Genomic DNA, 7,357 nt, shown 5'->3' on the forward strand with positions numbered 1-7,357 from the left:
GGCAGTAAGTTAATGTGTTTGGGATTTCATATTGTGTTCGGGAAAAGCAGGTAATAACTCTGGATAAAGCTTTATCTTTGCTACTCACTTTGGAGTGCTATTTGTAAGTTCCTGATATCTCCTGGACCTCTGGAAGCTGCAACTCCTGGTGACCTATTACCTGTTAACAGTGACCTTGTTTTGTTTATTTACTTATCCTTCCTTTACTCTGCCATGGATTTTCTCTGTTTTAATTTTTGTATTTAAAGCTGGTGATGTGATTGTTTTTTTAAACAGTGGGTTCTCCAAATAGCTTTCCTAAGTCTTCCTCCCCTTGGTTTTCTTTCTGTTGCTTACTCTGCAATTCTTAAGCTATCATCTCTTCCTTTGTATTTCAAGGAAAAAAACAAATCCGAGAGAGAATAGTCCCAATAATTTAATGGAAGAATTGTGTGATTTTTTTAAAATTTTTTTTTAATGCATTCAAACTGAGCCTCATGGGGGTTGTTTGAATGACAGAAATGAATTTTTTTAAATTGTTGCTAAAGACAACATTGCCAAAGAACAACAAATGTTATTCTCAATTAGCTATTCCATCTTCCCTGCCAAAGGAAAAGCCACCATGCACAGTAGAAAGTTTGCATAATGAAAACATAGGGCAACAAATACCATTGAAGACAATACTTGGCACTTCCTTAATTGCAATGGGCAAAGCAATTCGGGTGAAACTCAGTTTTGCTCTTTGCACAATTGACAGTTTCAGAGCAGGCTCAGAGGCAGTGGCAGAGGAACATCAGAAGAGGTTTTTGTCTGCAGAAGGTGATGATTTGTTTGACACTGAAGCTTTGAGAGGCTTCAGATGTTCATGCTGTTCTCATAAAGTTTCACTTATTCCTGCTAAAATATCAGTACAATGGCTTGGAACTGGGCAATGGTAGAGTCCAGATTTGTTTCTTATGGTGATGCAGAAGGCCAAAAAATTCAAATCACTGGATAAAATCCTATTGGTAGAGGCATATACCTTGCAGTAAACAGTCCATGCCCTGGAACACTCATGGACAAGACAAGACACAGTGTATGGAAAAGAAAGAAAACAAACAAAATGAGCAACATGAGGGAAGCAAATTTGTGTTAGTTCCCTTACTCTCTGTCAAAATTATTACACACAAAAAAAATATCTCCTGTTTTAATACCAGTAATGGTTCTGAAAGGAGAGACTAGCGGGTTAAGTTCTGTGTGAATTTAGCAAGTGTGGTTTGGAACTCCTGTCCTCATTTGGCTGTGAGAGCAGAGCTCCCTGTGAGCAGGAGACTTCAATCTTCCTGCTGCTTTTCTCTGGAGCTCTCTCCAAAAGCTGGGGTGCTCTCAGTGTCCAGCAAGCATGTACTGTTAGAAGTGCAACCCAAAGTCATAATGCTTTGTCCCTTGGCATAGCTGGAATTATTTGAACGGCAGACAAGCTGCTACTCCAGTCTTGAGCTGCCCTAGAATTGGGTGTCTTCCAAAAACTCTGATTTTAGAGCAGATGATACTAATGCCTCTTTACATAGTTAATGCTTTCTAAGACTTGATGTTATAGATGCCATTGTAGCATGAGAAGGATAAAGGTGGCATTTGCTGTGTCAGGCAGGCTCAAGAGCTGCTCTGTCTTTCCTCCTCTTTATACTGGTTCAAACTGGTCTGTTGCCACGAGGGCCATTTGGATTGAAAATATGTACAGAGATGTGCGTATTTTCTTTATTATATTTCTTTTTTTGAAAAGCCAGCCTAACCTTTCATTCTCAAAGCCAGGCAGCATCAGCTGCCTAGATGCCTGTTAATGAAAATCAAACATGTCAGGATTCAGTAAAGGTAACCTGCCTTTACTATAATTATGCTAATGCTTTGTAATGAAAAAGATCTTGTAGGTTTTAAATGTGCTTGATTTGAAAAGAAGAGTACAGACACAACTTCTTAAAATTGCTCAAATTCAAACACCAGCCTTTCATTAACTCTACCAAGAAGAGTTCTGTTCCTCTTAGTTTCTTCTAAATTACTACAGCTGTAAAATGCCAGTGAAAGTTGCTTCTGTTTGTCTTCCAACCTCAAGCAAGGACTATGGTCTGCATTTTTCCACAACATTATGGCAATTAGTTACTATAATGAGCTTTAATTCACTTCTGGCTCACTCATTCCTCTCGTTCCAATCAAAACAAGGAGTTTTGAAATGCACTGAATTCTGCATTAATACTTTTGTTTTTGAAGACATGACATGTTTGTAGATGACTTGATTTTTTTGCATGAAAGATCACGTCACTGGAGATCAGAAGACATTATGTATTAATGCTTGATCCAAGTATACATATTAATCATGTAAATATTTCCCCAAGTCTCTTTCCTTTTCTCCATGAACTGTGTTCACCTAAAAAGAAGGAAGGCTTTGACCTCGTCTCATCAGGTGGTGGGCTCCAAATTTGTTTGAAATGGATGGAATTTCTGAAATGTTTTTTTGAAATGTGGAATTATGAAGACGTTTGCATGTTGCTATAGTATTGAATTTGCTCTTTAAGCATTTATTCATTTATTCACATTTTTGTTTTAACATTTTTGGTCCTTTGAGTTTGTGTCCAAAAATACTATTTTGACTGACACTGATCACTCTGGAAACTGAAACTGTTGTTGCTGAACTCCAAATTCACAATTAACCTTTAATATACCAGACTAACACAGATTGCTCTGATAAAATGCGTGTTTACTCTTTATAGTGTGTTGTCATAGCAGGTTTTATTTGAGAATCAATTTTTCCTGGAGATATATATTCAAGTATATCTAGTAGGATTCCACTGAGTTGCTTTTTTCCCTATCTGTCTATTAATTTTTGCTTAGTTTGTATTAGCATGTTAATGTGCACCGTCCCCATGGATGCATTCAGAAGCTGGGGGGGACTCGGTCTTGCTTTGACAGCTTCAAATTCCCTGGTTATTTTTCATGCCTGAATTCAGAAATGTCTGTTTATCATGGGGATAGGAGGAATGGTCCGTGGAGGAGCCCATCACAGGGCCATGGATGGAGAAGGGGCAGCAGAAATGCATTTGTAGGCACTGGAGTTGGAAACCAGGCAGGTGGTGTGGTCCTGCTGCCATGGGGAGCTGCATGGCACCCCATGGATAATGGGAGTGTCAGGCACCTTTATTCTTTGCCACTTGTCAGCCACGATAAAGTGAAAATTACTTCTGTTATAAATATGAAACAAGCATGAAGAAAAAGCAGGAGAAATGTGGCAAGAACTGAAATCTGTGAAATGTCGGCCATTGTACCTTTTAGAGGAATCCTTTTTAAAGGACTTTTTTCAAAAACCTGCCTGGTGGTATCTCAGGTGTGACGAAAAGTCCAAGTTTGGACAGGACATCAGTTTGGGAATGCTGCTGGAAGCTTTATAGCTTCCTAAGGCAGATCTGTGAAATACCTCAATGGGATGGCTTCAGTTTCAAACTCTGACACAGGCAGTGCTGCAATGCTGCCTTTTTTGAGCTCAGGTTACAGGACAGCTGAAGCTCCAACGGGTTTGAGCTTGGGTTTCACTTCAGTGTGGGCTGGTGATCACTGTATTGCAGCAACACCAAGGTCTAACCAAGCTGGGGGTGTTTCCCCATTCCCTGTCCCAGTCCCATGTGGGCTGTGCTTCCCTGGTGAGTCCTTTCTGCCCTGGATCTCACCCCTGAGCTCACTGGGTTTGTTTCAGCTGTGTTTGCACAGCAGTGGTGTTAAGAGACCTTCCTTCTGTCCCCATAGCTTTCTTAAAGCACTGCTGTATTGTCAGCTAGACTCAGATTATTTTTTTGGTTTATGGCACAGTAAGAAGTCAGGCAGTGAAGCGTGCTGGGTGTGCTACAAATCAATTTGTGGTGTGCTGACTGAATTTCTTAATGTCAGTTTTTGATGCCAACTGGTGTTTGCTTTCACCATCAGAGCTGCCCACGTTTGTGAGTAATTCCACTTTAGGACTGCTCACTCCTGTCGTTGTCTTAGTCAGCAGCTCCATACAAGGCCAGGCAGAGTCCACTTATCCTGTGAATGAGTTATGAGGTGACAGAGTTTAATGGCAGGCCAAGAGCCTTGGGATTGCAAGCCGGGAAAGCAGGATGCGAGTTAGGCTGGAGTCTTTACAGGGGGCACTGTTGTGTTGGACCAGCTGCACAGTGGGGAAAGTGAACCCCGTGCCAACCTGGCACCCACCTCCTGCTAACCAGAGCAGCACTCTGGATTTTGGTGGTGCTTTTCACCTAAGGACCAAAAAGCCCTTTGCCAGTCCTGAATGGTTGGGGCAGTTTCGGGTAAGTACTGTTCCTGCTTTCACAGCTGTCAGGGAGTCACAAGAATGGAGGTGTGCCAGAGGTGCCAAAATATCACATCCAGTCGGAGGTTCGGACACCTAATTCTAGTAGGTTTTGTTCTTCCTGCCCACTCCCCAAACAAGGCTCACATCCCATCATTTCTTCTCTACTTTTTCATAGTTGCAGAGCGGGTGTGGGGCTTGGGGCAGGGCAGTTGTGGCAGGGTCCCCTGTCACTGCCAGAAGCAAGTATGAATAGTTTCTTGTCTCCTCTGAGGACCCAGCTGGGAGGGTCTCCACCTGGTCAGCCACCAGGCCTTGTGTATGGTGTGGGCAGATCAGGATGCTCTTGGAGGTGTTTTCTGGACCAGCCTCTCTGCAAATACTTTGTTCCTGACCACCAGTACACCCCCAGTGTGTTGTGGCCCAAAGCAGAAAGGTTGATACAATTTTAAAATTTGTTGTTTCTGGCTGTTTCTGTTTTTCATCTGCCTTCAGGGATGTTCTCTGGGTTTGTATTAGTTTTTAAACTCTGGTTAACTCAGTGTAGTTCAGTCCCCCTTTCTTCTTGTGTGGTGCTCCCGTTTGGTCTGACTCGCTTTAGCCAAGAAATCCCACAGGAGCTCTCACTGTACCTTGCTTAAAAATGACTTAAATGACTTAAAAGTGACTTAAAACCAGCTAAAGGGGAGGAGGGGGAGAAACACTGATGCTTCTGGCTGCTCATGGCCTGGCAGCATTGATTTGATGGGGAAGTGGCTGCAGCAAGTTCGGTTGGAGATTTTGCAGTGGAGTATCTTTGACCATTTTTGTCCATGCAAGCCAGAGGCACGTGGAGAGCAACCACCCCTGAGCAAAGCTGATCAAACACAGCTGCCCTGAGTCAGCTGGTGTCCGAGCTGCTTGGCCCAGCGCTCCCCGTGGGGAGGAGGATGTTTTTTGGCAGAGTTCGGGCTTTGTGCCATTGTGGGCAGCACGTGCTTTGCCTGAGGTAGGGGGGAAATGGCTGACCTGGTCCAGCTGCCCCAGCGGGTGCTTGGCTCTGCCCAAATTTGGCTGGTTCCCAAGCCCTTGTCATCTCCTTGCCAGGTCACAGTAGTGTGATTTGCCTGATGCTGGTTTGGCAGATGACTCAGGAGCAGCAGCAGCCCATACAGAGAGTCAGGCTGCCTTGACAAGCAGGACTCGCCAGGATGAATAACATCTCCTGCTAGTATCTGTGTGTTGGCCCTGGTGGGGGCTCTCAGAAGCTGGAGCAATCAATGCCTTACAAATGGTAATCATAGAAGGTGTCGAGAGCTGTCTGGGAAGCCCCAGGTGGGTGGACACTAAGCCCCTTTGGAAAGGGCCTCTCCTTTGCCACGTGTGCAGTGGCACGCTGCTCTGGGCAGGGAAAGGGGCCCGTGCCAGGGACTCTCATGGGACCATGGTGTTTTCACCAGCTAAGCAAAACCCATTGTTATTGCACCTGCAAGTGTGGCATAACAGAGATAGGTGTCAGTGCTTTTCTCTGCCATGCTGAATTAGCATGGTGTGTGTGAGACACTAGCGTGTAATCGGCACCTTTCCCTCATTAAATTGGTCTGGTGTGTTGGCAAAGTCTCTGGGACCAGGAGGAGGGATGCAATGATGCATTTGTCTGTTTTGCATTAGCAGAGGGAGCTTGCCTGCTGGTAGATGGCATTAGCAGTTTGTTAGTTGTGGAGGGGCAGTAAACAGCTCTGAGGTTTGAGCTTTCAAAAACCTGCGCTGGAAATATTTGGCAGAGCAGTCTAGCAGAGCTGGCATGGCCCAGCCATGCTGGGCAGTGCACGGTGGTGCCAATACCATGAGACATCAGTCCTGGATTTGGGTCTTTGCAGCTCAATGCCCCCTGAAAAACCTTCCCTCGCTCAAGACAGAGACTGGCAGTGACACCCTGCGATGTATGAAGGGTTCATGACACAGCAAGGGGTTTCTCCAGCTGTGCTGGTCCTGCTTGGCTTGAGCCAAAACAGCCCCATATTCCATGGATATAAACTGTCTTAAGCTCACTCCAGGAGTGAGTAATTGCTTGCAAAAGTAATTGCAAGCTTTCAGGGCTGTAAGAATATTCACATAGCTCATGTCTTTAATATGCAGCACATTACAGACAGGAAAGACCACTCCCCTGCTGTGCTGGACTGTCAGCTTTGCCCCTGTACACGAGGAAGGTGAACCAAGGTATTAGCAAAACCTCTTGAGATCCCCAAGTCCCTGATCCCACATGCCCAGAGACTTCTTCATTCTTGTTTCTGGGCTTTGGGATGACTTTGGCTCTCCCCACTTGGGGACACAAGGTCTCATTGCCATATTCCTTGGTACAGAGCCTTTGCAGAAGAGTGGTGCTGCATGAAGGCCCTGTTAGATGTTGAAATGCATCCAGACCACTGAGGATTGCTGGTATATGAAAAGTTATTTTAAAAAATATTAAAAAGGCAAAAATGCTTTTTAGGTTAAGATGGATCATCACTGGGTGCTCCAGTGTAAGCATGTGAATTTTACAAGCCTGTCATTGAGAGAATCAGGGTTGCAGTGATCTTTCTGTGAGCGGAAGCGCTGTACTGAATTTTAGTTAGTATGATGTTGTCTCGAAGCTGTGAGCTTCCTGAAGGGCTCAGCCAGGGAGAGCATCTCCAGAGAGATGAAGGGAAAGGTCTTTTAAAAACTCCTGCAGGAGGGGTGCTGTTGGGGACCTCCAAATACCACCACTATATTCCCGATTAGAAGCTGCTGCTTTGCCAAGCCGTAAACAAACTACTCTTTGTTTCTCAAATTTGATAATCAGCTTGAAACAGGCCCCTGCCAAGGTACCAGTGCTGCCTGACTCCTGCTCTGCAGCTGTGCTATGGGAGCATCTTCCTGCAGCCTGTCCTTCCCTAAAGGGAGTAAAAGATTTTGAAGGAGGGGGGGCTCTGTGTGCAGGCTGGCAGTGCAGCGCACAGCCTTGCTGTGTCATCCTAAAGGCTTGGCTTGCTTTGTTGCCTTCTCTGCTCCTTGGTACAAACTTCCCTGAGTGATCCAGTCCACTCGGCTGCAGATGCAGCT

The sequence above is a fragment of the Pipra filicauda genome, unplaced genomic scaffold (assembly GCF_003945595.2).
Source record: "Pipra filicauda isolate LSUMZ 115617 unplaced genomic scaffold, ASM394559v2 scaffold470_size491443_pilon, whole genome shotgun sequence".
In the NCBI taxonomy this organism is placed as follows: Eukaryota; Metazoa; Chordata; class Aves; order Passeriformes; family Pipridae; genus Pipra; species Pipra filicauda.